Source organism: Sorex fumeus, unplaced genomic scaffold, assembly GCF_029834395.1.
Source record: "Sorex fumeus unplaced genomic scaffold, SorFum_2.1 ptg000063l, whole genome shotgun sequence".
Taxonomy (NCBI): Eukaryota; Metazoa; Chordata; class Mammalia; order Eulipotyphla; family Soricidae; genus Sorex; species Sorex fumeus.
In genome coordinates this window covers 30,374,735-30,395,959 of record NW_026606120.1, presented here as the reverse complement: position 1 = coordinate 30,395,959, position 21,225 = coordinate 30,374,735, and the positions used below count along the sequence as shown (strand labels likewise).

Sequence of the window (21,225 nt, the reverse complement as noted above, 5' to 3'; positions counted from 1 at the left end):
AAGTCAAAGCCCTTCTCACAAATGGTGAGAATGAAATTCAATTTGAATCTCAGACCCACTTCTTTATGAGCAGAACCTGCTGCTGCTTTGTATCTGATAGAAAGGAAAATAAAATTCTGAGAAAATTGGAGACAGTAAATTTCTATGTGTGAACATGTTACCTTCTATATCCAAAATCCAGAACTGCTCAAGAAGTTGCACTTTAGAACAATAATTTTGTTTTATATGTGTGTGTGTGTGTGTGTGTGTGTGAAACACCATGAGGTACAGTTTTATACTTACAAACTTTCATTCTTGGGTTTCAGTTATACAATGATCGAGTACCCATCCCTCCATCAGTACCCATTCTCTATCACCAATGATCCCAGTAGCCCTCCTACCCCACCCCCACATCCCACCCCGCCTCTGTGACAGGGCATTCCCTTTTGCTGCCTCTTTCCTTTAAGGGTGATATGGTTTGCAATAGAGGTATTGAGTGGCCATCGTGTTCAGTCTATAGTTTACTTTCAGCACACATCTTGCATCCCAAGTGAATCCTCCAAACACCCTTTACTTGGTGTTCCCTTCTCTATCTGGGCTTCCTTTTATCCAGCATGTGCTGATGGCTTCCAAGCTGTGGAGCAGACCTCCTTTTACTTATCTCAACTATTCTTGGGTGTTCATCTTCTGTTCTGTTACTTTATATTCCACATATTAATTAGTTTAGTCTTTCTATGTCTGTCCCTCTCTTTCTGACTCATTTCACTTTGCATGGTTCTACTTTCCACGTAGAACCACTTGGATGCAAATTTTATGGCTTCTAACAACTGCATAGTATTCCACTGTATAGATGTACCAAAGTTCCTTTAGCCAATCATCTGTTCTCGGGCACTTGGTTTTTTTTCCAGATTTTGGCTATTGTGAACAGTGCAGCAATGAACATACAAGTGCAGGACAATAAATTAAGTACATGGACTAAAATTCAAGTGGTTATTTTAGGATTCACAAAGAAAATGTAAATAAACACTTTGTCTGTAAAAAGGATGACCACAGACCTCTGAAATAGTCTGCTGGAAATTTGCTGACTGAACTCCTGTACAGAGAAATACGGGTGAGAGCCGCTGTCATCTATGACACATCTGTGTCTCTGTGACACAGCCCTGGTGTCACACAGATGAGGCCTATACAAAGTTCAGTTGCTCAACTTCACAAAACTGCATCATTTTACCACAATTTTGGGGGTGAATTTTATGCCTGTAAAAGAACAGTTACTGGGAGATAAGATGTTTGTTCACGGGCATTTATGAGCAAATGTGCTAGTGACTGCAAGTGGGAAAGCATGGTGTCCAATAGGAGCCCTGAGGAGCATGGTCAGTTGGGACCACTTTCACCCAAGCTCAGGGGCTTTGTACTGAAGGCTCCTCAGGGCGAAGGTGACTCATATGTGCCCTTTCCTGAGTGGTAGAGGCCAGAGCTGTGAGTACATGGTCTCTCAGCTCTGAGAAAGGCCACTCCCTCAGACCTCCAGGTGTTTGTCTTCTCATGGGGCTAAACTTCTTGCCACAAATTTGGGACCTAGGGGCTTTCATGATTTCTTCAGTCTTTACACCTACATCAAAATACTATAAGATAGAGGGGAAACATCCCTAAGAGCTCTTCCAAGCTCTCTGTCCTGCACATCCTTCCCTTGGAACCCAGAGGATGGCCATTTCATGGGAATACAGTTTTGTGTCACTCATCTGAGCACAGACTTCTATTATTTTGCACAGCATGCCACTTACTCATCATGATTTTACTCTTGATTTTCCCCTTGTTGAATAGTGTGGGGGAGTGTGTGTGTGTGGGGGGGGGGATAGTGGTCGGGAAACTGGGGACATTGGTGGTGGGAAATGTGCACTGGTGGAACAATGGATGCTGGATCATTGTATGACTAAAACTCAATTATGAACAGCTTTGTAATGGTCTATCTCACGGGTGTCCAATTAAAAAAATTTTTTAAAGTACTGAGTTCAAGGGCTGGAGCGATAGCACAGCGGGTAGGGCGTTTGCCTTGCACGCAGCCAACATGGCCGACCCGAGTTCGATACCTCCACCGCTCTCAGAGACCCCAGCAAGCTACCGAGAGTATCTCGCCCGCATGGTAGAGCCTGGCAAGCTCCCCGTGACGTATTTGATATGCCAAACACAGTAACAAGTCTCACGATGGAGACGTTACTGGGCCTGCTCGAGAAAATCAATGAACAACGGGAGGACCCTGACCGTGAATGAGTTAAGCTCAATCAGCTTAATCAATGGCTGAATAAATAGCAATACCCCTGCACTTAAAAAAATTATAAAGCGTCTACTGTTAGTATTAAACCAAGACAAAATTATGAAAAATTTTAATATACCTTGTGATTTGTGATAATTATGCGACCACTTATTAAAGGTAACTATATCACTGGAATAGATCTATATTTAGCTCCTTTTTTGCCTTTATTGAGTTGTAGTAATTCATTTTAAAAGCCCCAGAAATTTCAATATTCAATTATTACCTTTAAGAGCAGAAAATCTAGAAATATCCTTTGGTTATTTTCTCACATTTTTTCTGATCATACATCTACACACAAAGGTAACTCATATATCTTTATCATCACATCACAAAATTTTCCTCAGTATAAAGATAAATTGCTTGAAAAATGCCAATATGAAAGCTTAAGACCTGGAGAACTTTCATGTTTAATGTACAAAATTCAGAGGCTACTATATTTCTTGTAGTTCTGGAATACTTAGGTGATCAAATTAAGAACAGATAAATAACTATATACTGAAAGTTGCTTAGATTTTACTTTACAGATCAAGCATAAGGTATATCAAAGTAAAAGTGAGGTAACACGGAGGGTAAAAAACACACGGAGGGTATGCATGTGACTGATGCATGTTCAATCCTACCACCACATATTATCCCTGAGCTTCAACAAGAATGATCCCTAAACACAAAGCTGTGAGTTAATGCTGAGTAAAGCCTCAATGGCCCCAAATAAAAAACAAAATAAAACAAAAAACAAAAAAATGTATTCATAAATATTGCCTTGTAAATATTATTAGCCTACAATGTTGAGTGCACATAGACAAATCTGAAGAGAAGCCAAATTAAAATGGGGTTTACATAACTTTAGAACTATCTACAGTTGATTTGGGGAATTTTGAGAATTCATAGATTATAAAAATCTGTGGTTGCTTGAGTATATCTATTTTGTTGCGAGTGCACAGAATTTTCATTAGGACAATTCCCCCTTTCATTTGGTAAAATGAGATAAGAAGGGGACGTTGTGGGTACTGACACCAACAGGCACAGTCATAGATGAGATGGACAGAAATTGCATCAAGTCTATCAGAACTGTTGGCGCTTACATCAGGAAATGTGTTAGTCATTTGTTACATTAAATATACAGTAAAAATGTTCAAAGAACTAACGTTTATATTTACTTATTGACTACACTAAATATACAGCAAAAACATTCAAAGAACTTATGTTTATATTTACTTATTGACTACATATATTAGGCCTAGGAGAAATGAAATTTTATTTATAGTTGAATATTGACACATTATTTTATTAACATATGCATGTGCCTTATGAATATTTATTCTCTCTAGATTAGTTAATGCAATTAAAGATAAAAATTAATGCAACTGCAGACTATAAAATTAATGCCCCAAAATCCATGGCCTTCCTAAACGCAAATAATGAAAGAGAGGAAAGTACATGAAAAAAAATCCCGTTCACAATTGTGCTCCAGAAAATCAAATACCTCGGAATCAGTCTAACTGAAGAGGTAAAGGCACAATGAAAACTACAAAACGCTACTCCATGAAACAAAAGAGGACATGAGGAAATGGAAACATACCCCCTGCTCATGGATAGGAAAAATTAACATTGTCAAAATGGCAATACTCTCCTACCGGGAGCCAAAAGGTCAGTACACCCTGACCTGAAATTTAGAAACTAATCTCTACTTGTAAAAATGTTAAAATGCATTGTGTAAGCTTCTGATATATGCCAAAGAGATAACTGCCATGAGCCCGCCATTAGGGCTCACACCTTGATTCACTGAAAATCTGCATGTTTTGTTAATTCCCCATTTTCCCTACTCCCTCATGTAATCAATTATAAAAAAACTACCTTGGGAGAAATAAATTTGGAGCTTGATCAGAGTCTTGTCTTGCTCCCATTCTTCTGTCTCTCTCTCTTTTTTTTTTATCATTCATGCACCCTCTCCCAGTTATCCATGTTGACTAGTCCAGCGGGTCGGGGCAAACCCCAAAGCAATATACAGATTCAGTGTGACCCCTATAAGGATACCCAAGAAATTCTTCAAAAAAAGAGATTAAGTACTCCTGAAATTCATATAGAACACAACCCCCACGAATACCTAAAGCAATTCTTGGGAAAAAGACATGGGGAGGCATCACCCTCCCCAACCTCAAAATCTACTACAAAGCAGTAATAATTAAAACAGCATGGTACTGGAACAAAGCCAGGACTGCAGACTAATGGAACAGGGTGAAATATCTGTACACACAACCCAAAACACACACAACATCTAATCTTTGATAAGGGAGCAAGAAATGTGAAGTGGAACAAGGAAAGCCTCTTCAACAAATGATGCTGGCATTACTGGACAACCACATGCAAAAAAAAAAGGGCTTTGACCTTGACCTAACACCATGCACAAAGTCAGATCAAAGTGGATTAAAGATCTCAAAATCAGGCCAAAATCCATACGGTACATTGAAGACAAGGTCGACAAAACCCTCTATGATATTGAGGCAAACGGTATCTTCAAAGATGATGTTCCACTGACCAACCAAGTGAAAACAGAAATAAATAAATGGAACTATCTGAAATTAAGAAGCTTCTGCACCTCAAAAAATATAGTGACCAGAATACAAAGACAATCTACAGAATGGGAAAGGATATACACCCAATACACATCTGACAAGGGGTTGATATCAAGGATATACAAAGCACTGGTTGAACTCCACAAGAAGAAAAACATCCAACCGCATCAAAAAATGGGGTGATGAAATGAACAGAAACTTACTCAAAAAAGAAATCCGAATAGTAAAAAGGCACATGAGAAAATGCTGAACATCACTAATCATCAGGGAGATGCATATCAAAACAACAATGAGATATCATCTCACACAAAAGAGACTGATCCACATCCAGAAGAATAAAAGGAACCAGTGTTGGGGCACGAATCTGGGGAGAAAGGAACTCTCCTTCGTTGCTGGTGGGAATGTCAATTGGTTCAGCCATTTTGGAAAACAGTATGAACGATTCTCAAAAAATTAGAAATTGAGCTCCCATTTGACCTAGCAATACCACTCCTGGGAATATATCCCAGAGAGGCAAAAAAGTACAGTAGAGCCTGATTCAAACAGGAACCTGCCCGGCAGTAGGGCCCCTTCCCGGGTCTGCACGGCTAACTAGATCCCCTGAGAATGGCCGGTTTTCACCCTTGGTCTGCGGGGGACGGGAATTGAGGCACACCGCACAAAAACAAAGCTGAACCATTCTGGGCACTCTCTCCTTATTCACCCAGGAACCCACCCAGCGAAAGGGCCCCTTCCCGGAGCCGCAGCCATTAATGTGGCCAGAGTTATTCTCCCACTACATATCCCATAGAAACCATAAGTTACCCTCTTACATGGAACTTTCACTAAGTTAGTTTAACCACCAGACACACATTAGCCAATAATTGATTAAGCCCATCTCAATTCATTCTGCAACTCAAGCAGAATAGTGAGTGTGAAGGACTAAACCAAACTGATCACAATGGTAAAGCAACGAAAAATCCCACCAAGCTTTCTTATTGAACAGCCTAGCCCAGAAGACGCCAACAGTAATGAAGTGCTAGACAACCTCTCTGACAAGGAATTTAGAAAGGAGCTACTGAGGATACCTAGGGAGCTAAAAGAAGCAATGGAAAGCAATGCCAATAAAAGACAAGAGGATTTGAAGGTAGAAATTAGGAAAATGCAAACGGAAATGTCAGACCTAAAAAATTTCGTAGGCGAATTGAAAAACTCAGTGGAAGGCCTCAGCAGCAGAGTAACAGCTGCTGAGGACAGAATCAGTGAGCTCAAAGATGAAGTCCAGAGACTCTCCAGAAAAGAGCAGAAAATGGAGAAGAGACTCACAATTCGGGTACAGATGTCAAGAGAAGATCGTGATGAAGCCAAGAGGGGTAACATAAGAATTATTGGAGTCCCAGAGGGACAGGAGGAAAACCCTGATGAAGAAGAAACTGTCAAAGATATCATTGCTACGACGTTTCCAGAGCTGAAGAAAACATGTGGCCACATTCAGGAGGCCGGAAGGGTACCAGCTAGAAGAAATTCAAATAAAAATACCTCAAGACACATCCTGGTCAAAATGAGTGAAACATTAGATAGAGACAAAATTATGAAAGCAGCAAGATCAAAGAAAGAAAATTCCTACAAAGGAGCATCCTTAAGATTCACAGCTGATTTGTCTGATAAAACCCTCATGGCCTGAATACAGTGGTGGGATATAGTGAAAAAACTCAATGAAATAAATGCCTCACCAAAAATACTTTACCTAGCGAGACCCATGACATTCTTCAAACAAATGGAGCAAACACTCCTGAAATTCATATGGAACAATAATCATCCATGAATAGCTAAAGCAATTTTTGGGAAAAAGAAAATTGGAGGAATCAACCTCACCAACTTCAAACTCTATTACAAAGCAGTAATAATTAAAACAGCATGGTACTGCAACAAAGGCAGAGATGCAGACCAATGGAACAGAACTGAATATACTGACATCTCCCCTGAAGCATATGATCATCTAATCTGTGATAAAGGAACAAGAAATGTGAAGTGGAGTAAAGAAGGCCTCTTTAACAAATTTTGCTTGCAAAACCGGATGGCTACATGCAAAAAACTGGGCTCAGATCTCTGCCTAACACCATGTATAAAAGTAAGATCAAAATGGATTAAAGACCTCAACATTAGACCATAATCCATAAGGCACATTGAAGACAAAGTTGGCAAAACCCTCCATGACATTGAAGCTAATTGTATCTTCAAAGATGTCACACCATTGGCCGAGCAAGTAAAAACAGATAGACAAATGGGACTTTCTTAAACTAAGAAGCTTCTACAGCTCAAAAGAATCAAGGATCAAAATAGAAAGACAGTCTACATAATGGGAAAGGATATTTGCCCAATCCGCATCTGACAAGGGGTTGATATCAAGGATATATAAAGTACTGATTGAACTCCACAAGAAGAAAACATCCAACCCCATCACAAAATGGGGTGATGAAATGAACAGAAACTTTCTCAAAGAAGAAATCTGAATGGCTAAAAGGCACATGAGAAAGTGCTCTACATCATTTTTCATCAGGGAGATGCAGATCAAAACCACCATGAGATATCATCTCACACCACAGACACTGGCCCACATGCAAAAGAACAAAAGCAACCGGTGCTGGCTCAGATCTTGTGAGAAAGGGACCCTCCTTCACTGCTGCTGGGAATGCCGACTGGCTCAGCCATTTTGGAAAACAGTATGGACGATTCTCAAAAAACTAGAAATTGAGCTCCCATTTGACCCAGCAATACCACTCCTGGGAATATATCCCAGAGAGGGAAAAAAATATAGTGGAAATGACATCTGCACTTGTTTGTTCATTGCAGCACTCTTTACAATATCCAGAATCTGGAAAAACCTGAGTGCCCGAGAACAGATGACCAGTTAAAGAAACTTTGGTACATCTACAAAATGGAGTACTCTGTAGCTGTTAGAAAAGATGAAGTCATGAAATTTACATACAAGTGGTACTACATGGAAAGTATTATGCTAAGCTAAATGAGTCAGAAAGAGAGGGACAGACATAGAAATACTGCATTCTTTTGGGGAACATAAAGTAACATAATAGGAGACTAACACTCAAGAATAGCTGAGATAAGTACCAGGAGGTTTACTCCATGGCTTGGAGGCCAGCCACACATGCTTTAGGAAAGGGCAGCTCAGATAGAGAAAGGAGCACCAAATAAAGCGTGTTGGGAGGATCCTCCCTGGATGGGAAAAGCATGCTGAATGTAGACTATAGCCCGAACATGATTGCCACTCAATGCCTCTTTTGTAAACCACAGCACCCAAAAGGAGAGAGAAAACAAAAGGGAATGCCCTGCAACAGAGGCAGGGTGGGGTGGGGCGGGGAATGGGGTGGGAGGGATACTGGGATCTGTGGTGGTGGAAAATTGGCACTGGTGGTGGTATGGGTACTTGATCATTGTATAATTGAAACCCAAGCACAAAAATTTGTAAGTCTACAACTGTACCTCATGGTGTTTCACTAATAAAAATTTAAAAAAAACCATTATTGCAACTGGAATTTTTCATGTTTTAAAAGTCTATGGCATTTGTTGACATGAACTAATAAATAAAATCTATTCATTTTTTAGATTATTGAGTAGAGACTATAATTAATTTTAACCTAAACAATTTTTCAAAATTAATCAAATAACTTTTGATTACTACTCTTTATCGGCTTATAATATTATATTTAATACTTCAGAATAATCGCATTAAAGTAACAATCACAATATAATCACAATTTGATAGAGCTGCCACAAATCAAACTCTACTTTCCCCGATTTTATTTTGCGCAAAATAAACATTACTATGATTTTGACTATTATAAAAAGAGTTCATTAGAATACCTGTCATGTTGCAATATACAAGAGATGGTCCCAGTGGGCCACTTCCATCGGAATCAATATAGTAGAATCCTGAGGAGTTTCCCCTGTGCTTGTAGGCTTCACAAGACTGCTCGTACAGTGCTGCAAAACACATGATCTCAGACAACACCACAATGAGCTGTGTCCCACTAGCAGCTTTATTGTGTGATGCCTTCCCCTGGCAGTACTCACTCTGAACTGCTCTCATGCACATTTTCTCTAGAGGACTGGTCTCTGTTGCAATTAGGCAGTGAGCTGAATCTGAGACATTTTAAGAGTTATTACTGTGGGATATGTGAAGCTGAATCCCTTATGACCTTCAGATACATCCAAGTATCTGAAGCACATTAGCTTACCTGTCAGTATATAATAATAGATATTATTATTTTTTATTTCCTTTATATTACTCAATAGTTATACTCTTTGTTTAGTTAAAGCAATTTATATATGAAATGAATTTTTAACAATTCATTTTGAAAGATGCAGTTTTTTTTTTTTATTAGTGAAACACCATGAGGTACAGTTACAGACTTACAAAATTTGTGCTTGGATTTCAGTTATACAATGATCAAGTACCCATCCCTCCACCAGCGCCCTTTTTTTCTTTTTTCTTTTTTTTTTTTTTAAGATTTTCTTTTTCCATTTTTTTCCCTTTATTTTATTTTATTTTTTTTAAAGTTGTAGATTTACAATTTTTTGTGCTTTGGTTTCAATTATACAATGATCAGATACCCATCCCTCCACCAGTGCCCATTTTCCACCACCATGGATAATATCCCTCCCACCCCCATCCCCCCATCCCCCCTGTCTCTGTGGCAGGGCAATCCCCTGTGTTCTCTCTCTCCTTTTGGGTGTTGTGGTCTGAAAAAGAGGCATTGAGTGGCAAACATGTTCAGTCCATAGTCTACTTTCGACATGCATCTCCCCTCCTGGGAGGATCCTCCAAACATCCTTTATTTGGTGCTCCCTTCTCTATCTGAACAGCCCTGAAAGATGCAGTTTTAAAGATCACTTTACTAATGAGCAATTCTGCCTTCTTCACTTTGTAAAGCTTGTTTAACAGAGCTTCTTAAAATTATCCATAATGATTATTCAAGAAATTGGAACTCAAACAAAATGTGTGTGAAAACCTCTTTGTAATTTCAGTTTATCCTGATTCATTTTGGAATTTTTCATATTACCAATAATTTTTTCTATAAACAAAGAAAATTATTTACATGTGCAGATGATAGACTTAATATTTAGAATAAGTTTTTATGAATAATCAACTGCAAACATCTCATTTGTTGCTTGGACAGGAATAATCTTTAGAAAACCTGTAAAGCTCTCAATGACTGCCAGAAAATGGTACAGGGCTCTTTCTGGCACATGGTTGGATTGGCACTTTAAAACACTAGTGATCAGATTTGGCATCCACACCAACTCTCATGTAAAAGTACAGGAAAATCCTTAAATTGAACTGATCCAAGAAAGGGGGGTAGGGAGGGAAAGAGATAAGAGGAGGGTGTGAACATTGATCTGTCTGCACTGATGAGATTCTAGATCTAAAGTTTTAAACCCTGTAACTACTCTCCATAGCTAAGGAAAATGCAGAGAGGGCTTCAAGAATTACTGTTGTTTGTCTCTCAAAAAAGGGAAAATTTTAGGAATTAATGTTTGTCCAGGAATTTTATAAAAAAGACACTGTTTTATTAAATATAGCCACACATCAATCAATGTGTCCAGGTTGGAGTTTCCCAAGTAAATAACACAATTATTGCCACTTATAGTGATGGAAACACAGACAATATTGATAGCGGTGGTTACATTCGGATTAGGATTGAAATTTCCTACGGAAATAGACTATGAAAACCTGTTCTTAACGTGAATGCACATATGTACTAATTGTGTACTTGGAGCAAAAAATATTTATTGCATACCAAAAGACAATAAGCTTATGATCTCTTACTACTGATCTAGAAACCTCAGGCCCTCATTTTATTTTTCAGTAGAGAACCACAATGAAGTCAATTTAATTATAAGGAAAATATTTTTTCACAAGTGAAAAAAATCTATCATCTCTCATAATTGTATTCATATTTGTTTAGATCATAATTATATCAAAGAGAGATATTATTTTAGCTATCATTCCTTAATCACTAACATTTAGCAGGTATTGAGTCATTGATTAAAACATCTGCTAGATGTGATGAGGGATGATCCAAGTAAGAGACTGACTGTTTAACACAAATGATTCTGACCAAATCTCTCAACGTTTAATTTCTGATTATTCAGCCCATTTCCAATGAAGAGTAGTCCTGTAAATTCTAACCTGACACCATTATAAAAAATAGAGGCAAGTGAATTTACTCTGGTTGAATTTACCTTGTGTTTACGGGGTTATTTACCTCCCTAAGTTCAGCAAGATGCTGTGGGCTCCTCTGTGGAACTGCCAAAATGGGGACCAAGGGTTCTTATCTCAACCCAAATTCCTAAATTTCCATCCATATCAAACTGGACCATGTCAATTCATATGCTGCCTTCTTTCCACACAGTGTAAAATTTATTAAATAATTTTAAGGAAGAACTCTCAGAAATGAAACATAACCTCTAATAAGAAGAACTGGTGGTGGTTGGATGTGCTCATTTTTATATCATGCTCTTTACTTAAAGTCCCAGGGAAGGAAGGTATGTATTAAGAAATGACAACATTGCTATACAAACAAGGGGAAGCTAAGACAAAAGCCAATAATTAGAAAACCATGAGAATTTCAGGACTCTACTAAGAGAAATCACTGTCACTGTCACTGTCACTGTCCTTCCGTTGTTCATCGATTTGCTTGAGCGGGTCCAGTAACGTCTCTATTGTGAGATTTGCTGCTACTGTGTTTGGCATATTGAATATGTCACGGGTAGCTTGCCAGGCTGTGCCGTGCAGGCAAGGTACTCTCGGTAGCTTGCCGGGCTCTCCGAGAGGGGCGGAGGAATTGAACCCTGCTCGGCCAGGCCGGCTGTGTGCAAGGCTAACACCCTACTGCTGTGCTATTGCTCCAGCCCACTAAGAGGAATAAGTGGGTCTAATCATTTACTGGTCAGACAAGTTTGGTTAGCTTTAAACTTGAGAGAATTATTTTTCAGGAAAGAGAATGCCGTTCAAGATAGAAGAAACATAATCGACTGGAGATCAAGAGATCTGTCTTAAAGCAGTCTGACCATGTACTCATTTCCTCTTTCATAAATGTGAACTGGAGATCATTTACTTACCTCCAGGATGCTTTTAAATATTAGATAAATTAAAATTTGTGGACAGATAGTAAATTCCAGTATATTATCATCATAAAAATTTATCATAAAACCCAATAACTTGTTTTGCTACAGAACTCAGAAACTAAAATTGGCTCAAATTTAAACAGGGTAAGTTATATATTCTAGATTTTAAAAAAGAACACTTTATAATTTTTTTCAATACTTACTATTGCTTGGGCTGGAGCGATAGCACAGCGGGTAGGGCGTTTGCCTTGCACGCAGCCAACATGGCCGACCCAAGTTCGATTCCTCCGTCATTCTCGGAGAGCCCGGCAAGCTACTGAGAGTATCTCGCCCGCATGGCAGAGCCTGGCAAGCTCCCCGTGACGTATTCGATATGCCAAACACAGTAACAAGTGTCACAATGGAGACGTTACTGGCCCCGCTGGAGAAAATCGATGAACAACGGGAGGACCGTGACTGTGACTTACTACTGCTTACGTTCTATTTTTTCTTGTCTATTTATTGATGTATTTCTGTAAGCTGTCATGACATCATTAGAAATTAAAATTTGTTAAAAGTATATCAGACAGGTTTGTTCCTTGCTGGGAAATCCCATGTTATCTCTTGAACACTTGTCTCTTTCTTTCTCTTTCCTCACATTTGTCTAAGTAAAACTATTTTTAAAGCAAATTAGACTCAAAGATTGAGTCTCTGTTTTCTGCTATCATTTTTACACCATATGTTTGCGCAGATGCATATAAACATAGTTATGAGAAGGAAAATCGGAAAATAATGAAGAAGGAGAATAAGCAGTTTGCAAGACTTACAGGAATGGCATGTAGCACCTGTGTAACCAGTGTGCTGGCAATCGCAAGAGAAGGTGTCCCAGGACTGAGAACATATACCCCCATGTTCACAATAGCTGGGCAGGCACCTAGAAGAAGACATACACACTATTATTGCCCAACTCCATCAGGAGTTATATGCATCTTAGTACTAATCTGCTGCTAGAAAAATTGGAGGAAGACAATGGACTCAAAAGAAAGAACAAAGATAACTAGTTTTGTCAACATGATTTCCTAACATAACACCACCATGGTCTAATAAATTTAGTAGAGTCTACCAAAAATTACATACTGGGGATAGATACATTCTCTGTATATTGTATTAAATCAGGAAATAGGCTTGCTTTTCCTAAAATGTAATAAAATTAATTTCATACAGGACCACGGTATAAATTGTTTAGAGTGACCATACACAGCACATGTTACTAGCCTGCATCTCTGTATGTGTAGTATAGTATAAGTATAGGAAAGATAATATTATAAAAGATTCTCCCTTTTGAGAACTCTCCTATAGAAAAGCACTTGGGTTGAATATTGACCTATTTTGGCCAATGGTACATGAGTACATTGCTTTCAGCAGTGGACCAACTCTCATTTCATTCTTATCCTATAACCCCAGCCATATGAAAAAAAAAACAATGCAGACTTATATGGTAAATATATGCTTACGGTGCACAAAATTCTGAGTTATCTCCCCAGCACCAAGTGGTTCACTGAACACTGCCAGTTATAGCCCTGGTGAACCACAAGCACCACTGGCACAAGTTTCTCCAGAAGCATCTTTTTTAAAAGAAACTTAGGCTTCAGCCAATCAAATGACAAATAGGACAAATGCTTAAGAGGACTATAAACCATCCGCCTCCACTGACCGCAGATGACTAACTTAACAAAAGCCACAGAACTGTGAATTTAACCAAGAGGATTTTCGGTCATTATGTTTTACGGTACTTTATTGTGCAGCTAAAGCTAACTACTCTTGAACCTACCATTAGAATTTGATGCCCTATTGATTTAGTACATAATTGCAAATTTTAAGAGAAATAAGAAATGAAAAACAAAATATTTCAACCAAAATGAACCAGTGGAATACAATACAGAGCCCCAAATTAAAGTCACCAGAATATGGACAGTCAATTCACTTATTTATGAGGTGGGGGGTCCACAACTGGTGGTAGTCAGGTCTTACTCCTGCCTTTGTGTACAGAGATGACTTCTGGTGAGGCTTGGGTGTATGGTATGGAGAATCAAGCTAGGTGCTTCACATGCAAGGAAGCATCCTTAACTGCTGTACTCTGTTGCACTCTTTCTCTCTGTCCCCACAACTTTACATTTTTTAAGGAGAGCATGAAAAACAGTTTTGAAGAATTACTCTTGGCTTTCTGTCCAGAGATCATTTCTAGCTACACTGAGGGGACTTTTTCTGTGTTCTGTAGTGAAGCCAGGCCAGTCATGTGCAAGGCAAATGCCATAGCAGATGTACTATTTCCCCAGCCGCTGTCAATTTATGAGAAATAGGCTAAGAATATACAATGAGCAAAGGAAATCCTCTTCAACAAACACTGTTGAGAAAACTGAACAGCTACATTTTAAAAAGTAACCAGATAAATATTTAACATCAAAAGGAAAAATAATTTTAAATGGATTAATGGTATGGATTAACTCCTAAACTATACATAAGAAAATATGTGTTACACACTAGATATTGATACATACTAGATATTGATAACAGATATTTGCAGTCTCAATTTTAATATCAAGGGCATCAAGAGTTAAAATAAGAGTGAAAGTAGTATTAAATCAAAATATGAAAAGCTTTTGTATGGTGAAAGAAACTAGTACCAGAGCAAAAAGGCAGCCTAATAATTGGGAAAAGATATTTTATACATCATGTACCCTACAGACAGGTTTGTATATAATGCATGAAGGAATCACACAACTCAACTAAAACAACAAAAATCAACACAATACAAAATGGACATTAATCTGCAGAAGCTCTTTTAAAAATAAAAAAAATATATAGGAAGAAAGAAAACTAAAGATGGCAGTGTGAACATGCAAAAGTGCTCACTCCTTATCATCAGAAAAATGCAAATCAAAATCACATTGAGTTCTCACTGCATATTTGTGACAATGACCCTTATCAAAAAAGCTCTGCAAGAGCCATAGAAAGGCCAGGGGAGGTCTATTATATCAAGGAGGCATGGGACCTCTGGCACCACAAGGACAAGACAAAAAAATTTTTTTTAAAGATGAGAACTAGGGGCTGGAGAGATAGCACAGCGGGTAGGGCATTTGCCTTGCATACGGCTGACCCGGGTTCGATTCCCAGCATCCCATATGGTCCCCTGAGCATCGCCATTCATTCATTGCACACAGCTGACCCAGATATAATCCCTGGCATTCCATATAGTGCCCTGAGCACTGCCAGAAGTAATTCCTGAGTACCAAGTCAGGTTACCCCTAAACATTGCTGGGGTTTCAAAAAAATAACAACAAAAAACTGCATCTCTAATGATTATTAAAAACAGTTACGGTGCACTGTGGACAGAAAAAGAGACCTTAATTCAGCACTAATCCATAGAAAATAGAAAGTTCAATGAGATGCCATTGCATATCTTATAATATGGATATTGTAATAATAATGATAAAAAGAAAGTTTAATAGAGCTCAGTGATAGACTCTCACTTTGCATGTGTTAAGGCCTGGGTTCAATCCCTGGCACCAAAAAAATAAATAAATAAACAAAATTAAAACTGAAAATTAAAAGAAGGCAAACAAGTGATGGTGAAGATAATGTAAGCTCCCTGTGACATATTCGATATGCCAAACACAGTAACAACAAAGTCTCCAATGGAGACGTTACTGGGCCCGCTCAAGCAAATCAAAAATAATGAATTACTGAAACACTATATTGATATGGGGATGTAAAATGGTGCTTTGGCATTTGTTATAACAATTATATAAAGCTACTGGAGCGGTAGCACAGCGGTAGGGCGTTTGCCTTGCACACAGCCAACATGGCCGACTCGAGTTCTATTCCTCCGCCCCTCTCAGAGAGCCCGGCAAGCTACCGAGAGTATCTCGCCAGCCCGGCAGAACCTGACAAGCTACCCGTGATGTATTCAATATGCCAAACACAGTAACAACAAAGTCTCCAATGGAGACGTTACTGGGCCCGCTCGAGCAAACTGACGAACAACGGGAGGGCCTTTACCTTTACCTTTACCTTTACTGACCACCCAGCAAGTGTATCACTGTCACTGTCACTGTCCTCCCATCGTTCATTGATTTGCTCGAGCGGGCCCAGTAATGTCTCCATTTTGAGACTTATTGTTACTGCGTTTGGCATATCGAATACCTCATGGGTAGCTTGCCTGGCTTTGCCATGTGGGCGAGATACTCTCGGTAGCTTGCTGGGTTCTCCAAGAGGGGCGGAGGAATAAAACCCGGCTTGACCCGGCTGGGTGCATGCAAGGCAAACGCCCTATCACTGTGCTATTGCTCCAGCCCTGCAAGTGTATATGTTAGAGTATATATCCTAGAAAATTGAAGATTTAGTTGAAGATAACAACTTGTGCAAAAGCATTTGTATCAGCTGTAGCCATAACTCAAAACTCTAAACATTCATAACCTAAATTTCATAACAACATTTATCAGCTGATGAATGGATAGCTATATTTGATATGAATTTACAGGATACAGTATTTTTTAGCAAATATAGTGATAGCTACTTTTCCTAAAAGCATAAAGATAAAGCGCATGTTCAATTTCCTAATTTACAATGTGCGTTCCCGAACCATTAATTATCTTCATGTGATTTATGATTTTTAGTGAAAATAAATTTGTACTGAAAAACACCACCTTGCACACAAACTTGACGTGGTTCATAATATCATGATTTGCTTTTATACCCTCCTAATTTCAATTTTATTTTCAATAGGTTGGGTCTGGGGAGATGGTAGAGCAGAAAAAAGTTGTTTGCCTTGCATGCACTTGATCCAGTCTATGCCTGGCAGTCTCTGTGGTCCTCAAGAACTGCCAGGAGTGACCCCTGATAGCAGAAGAAGAAGTAAACCTAAACTTTATCGGGTGTGACCCCCAAACAAACAAAAAGAAACAGTGACCATGAAATTGCTGATACTGAAATGTATCACATAGTAATATTCAAACAGAAAATGTCCAACAGAAAACTATAATTCAATCACTTAATAACCAAAATGAGCAAATACAATGACAAGAAGATCACTTTCTTCCCAAGCATACAAAAATACAAACTATACACACATTACGAAAGTCTATGCTGATCGCAACACTGGATACATTTTATAATTATTAAGAAGACAAAAGATATTGACCTTTCATGAAACTTGCTTGTCAGTGAATGGTCACGGAGAGTACTATGCTAAGTGAAGTGAGTAAGAAAGAGAGGGACAGACATAGAATAATTGCCCTCATCTGTGGAATATAAAATAACACAACATGAGACTGACACCCAAGAAGAGTAGAGACAATGTCCAGGAATATTGCTCCATAGTTGGAAGCCTGCCTCATGTGCTGAGGGAGAAGGCAGTTGGACTAGAGAAGGGATCACTGAATCAATGATCGTTGGCAGGGTCACTTGGGATGGGAGATGAGGGCTAAAAGTAGATAAAGGACCAAATGTGATGGCCTTTCAGTATCTGTATTGCAAACCATAATGCCCATAAGTAAAGAGAGAGTAAGAGAGAAATTGTCTGCAATTGAGGCAGGGGGATGGGTGGAGCATTGGAGGGGGTATATTGGGGATATTGGTGGTGGAAAATGTACACTGGTGGAGGGATGGGTGTTCTATTACTGTATGACTGAAACTCAAACAAGAAAGTTTTATAACTGTGCTGACAGTGATTCAATAAAAAAAAAAATGGAAAAAAAATGATACTGACCTTTTTAAGAAGAGTAGTAGGCAAATATTTTCTCCCAGTCTGTGGAGTGCCTTTTTATTCTGGCAATGATTCATTTTGTGGTACAGAAATTTCTTATTTTGATAAAATTCAACTTGTTTAGTTTGCTACCATTTTCTTGTCCAATGTCAATAAGTCATTGAAGAAGCCTCTAGATTCAATGTCATGAAGGGTTCGTTCTATGTATAATTTATGAATTTGAGTCTCAATATTTAGGTATTTGAGCTATTTTTAATTGACTTTTATGCATAGTGTGACATAAGCTATTTTTAATTGACTTTTACGCATAGTGTGACATAAGATTCATTTTTCTCATCTGGCTGTTTAGTTTTTTTCATCAATACTTATTGAAAGGTGGTTAAATGTACCACTTCATGTTATTAACTCTTCTGTCAAAGATATATATATATATACATATATATATATATATATATATATATATATATATATATATATACCTGATGACTGATCTTTGGGCTCTCAATTGCATTTTATTGATCTGAATCTGCCATTTTCCCAGTGCCACACTGTCTTTATTAATATAACTTCATAGTATGATTTAAAACTGGAGTGAGAAAAGTTTCCATCTCTTTTATTGAAGGGTGGAGAGTTATGCCATAAAAATTTCAACAGCACCATTTTTCATTTGTCTCTTTAAAATTTTTCATTTGTCTCTTTAAAATGTCATGGGTATTTTCTTAACGACTCCATTGCTTTGGGTACGGTTCTCATTTTGACAAAATCAATTCTTCCATGATCAAGGAATATATTTCCATTTTTTGTGTGTCTTCTTTAATTGCTTTTAGTAGTAATTCATAGTTTCTTTATATAAGTCTCATAAGTCATTTCTTGTGTTAAGCTGATTCCTAGGGACTTTATTTTGTGGTCTGCAGAGGCTAACTGTGAAGCACTTAAAAAACTTAACAAGAAAATACTCCAATAAACTTCATCCAAAAATAGGGAGAAGAGATAAACAGACACTTCCTGAAGAAAGACATGCTGTTGGCCAGTGAGAATATAATTAAGAAAGAAAAAGTTCTGCATCAAGGGGGCCAGAGAGTACAGTGGGTAAGGTATTGTCTTGCATAAGACCTATCCAAATTCAATCCGAAGCACATTGAATGGTCCCTGAGGTTTCCGGAATGATCCCTGAGTGCAGAGCCAGAAGTGTGCCCCGAGCAACATCTCAAAAAAAAAAAACTCTGCATAACAAATCAGCAGAGAAATACAAATGAAAATAAAAAAAGAGATATGGCCTCAGACCTGTAAGACTGGCCCAGAGGGAAAAAAAAAAGCAGGGATGGCAAAGATGTGGGGGCAAAAGGAACCGATATTCACTGCTGGGAATGTCAACTGGTTCAATCCTTCTGGAAAGCAACATGGACAATTCACAGAAGAAAGTGTTGAGAACCAGAGAGATCAGCAGCAGCAAAAGAAAAAGCACATTCCCTGCACATAGTCAACCTGGGTTCTATCCCCAGCATTCCATAAGATCTCCTGATAAACACCAAGAATGACCCCTGAGCAAAGAGCCAAGAGTAACTCTAAGTACAACTGGGTGTGATCCAACCCACATCCCTGCTCAATAATATCTAAGACTTGAGCTTCCATAAAACCTGGAAATTTCATTTCTTGGCATTTCCCCCTAAAAATTCTACTCAGAAAAGACATTTGCATTCCTCTCTTCATTGAAGAACAATTCACAATATTCCAAAAATCTATGAATTATCTAAGTGACCAAGAACAGATAACTGGATTAAGAAACTTGTATATATTCACAATAGAATACTATTTATCTATAAGAAAAGACAAAATCATGATTTTCTGCTAAACTGATGGAGTATCACGCTGAGTGAAGTCAGCTAGATGGAGGGAGATACAGAATGGCTTCTAACATAAATAGGGTGAAAAGAATAGAAAGGAAATAACAAATGAACTAATGCAACAGAATCTGTAAACTGGTCTACATAACTGACCTTTCTGTGGTTGGAAGACAGTAAGAAAGGAGGACTGAGGGGAGAGAGAATGGTGGAGGAAACGTGCACTCTGGTGGAGGATGAGATCTTTGAACACTGCACACATGAACCCCATTGACAGGATTGTGAATCATGGTGAATTAAAAAACTTTTTAAAGAAGAAAAAAGGTTTCCATGAATAGGTAGTATCCTTAGTCGATAGTATGTTCATTGGAAGAGCATGGAGAGCTCCATATCCTTCCTAGTCTCTTCAATCAACTTCCATAATCATTGTCAATTAGGAAAGGTAAAACAAATGTCATTAAGAACAAACTAAGAAAATTAAAAGACGAAAGGAAGCCTCTGGCTGTTATATGATTTCCCTGTTCTGAATTCTACATAATTCACACTCCCACATACTAAAAATTCTATAGAGGGATCTGAAGAACTCGTTTCACTTTCTCTTAAAACACACAAAAATATAAGAACTGGATTCAGACCAACTTACTTAAGTTTAAAGGAAACTAGATATGGATATTTTGAAATTTAAATATACTTATTTTTTTAATTTTCATTGATCTCACAACACTTTTTCTACCCCAAGGTTGTGAACTCTAAGGAAATTTGGTTTGTGCCTGTGTTTTCGTAAGTGGAATACTTTGTGTCAAACTTTAATTTCTGAGTAGTTTTCCTAGGTAAATATATAAAGAGGAACCCTTACTTTCTAAGTCTGTAAATTACAAAAATGTAAATAAATGAGTAGAATCAAGTTCAATGAAGCTAATTAAAGGCATTAAATTTAGTTCCAAAATAATTCCACAAATATTGTTTAATTTATATTAGTCCTACTCTTCAGTGTCCTTTATAGTAATTACATTGCACCTTTTCCTTCGACCTTAGGCCTTTGTGAAAGATGTATTCAAGCAAGTTCAAGGAGTTAAATTTACAGCAAAAAGCTGGGGCAAGAGCAACTGCTCACCATCTCTCCCCCATCCCTATATCATAGTTCTGTGTTGGCCATTGCACACTGTGACCAATCTGGGACTGTCAAGCCATTATACAACCTGTAGACAACAGACAGGACTACGGAGTGAAGATGGGACCGTTCTATATCTCCTACAGGGAAGAAGTGGGATGAATTTCTAGACCTGGCCTGAGACCTTGTTTCCTACCAGAGTCCCTGATTTTACCCCCCACAGAAGTCAGCTTAACAAAGGTGAAATGATGCAGCATCTTGAAAGAAAGCTAAAGTTGCTATAGAGGGGCTGGAGTTATAGTACAGATTATAGGATGTTTGCTTTGCACAATAACAAACAACTAAATCATCCCATATGATCCCCTAAGACCCACTCCGAGTGATTTCTGAGTGCAGAGTTTGGAGTAAGACCTAAACAAAACTGATCGTGGCCCCAAAACAAAACAAATCTCCTATAGAGACCCAGGGAAAAGGTTAGGGAGATGGATGTTCGTGGTTGGCTCCCTATTGGTTTTTTTGAGAAAAAGTTAGGTACTGAA

General features: G+C 38.3%; 1 pseudogene; it reads right to left on the bottom strand.

The window, feature by feature from the left end:
* Positions 1-21,225, bottom strand: part of LOC130035512 (contactin-associated protein-like 3) — a 177,719-nt pseudogene that overhangs the window by 58,976 nt on the left and 97,518 nt on the right.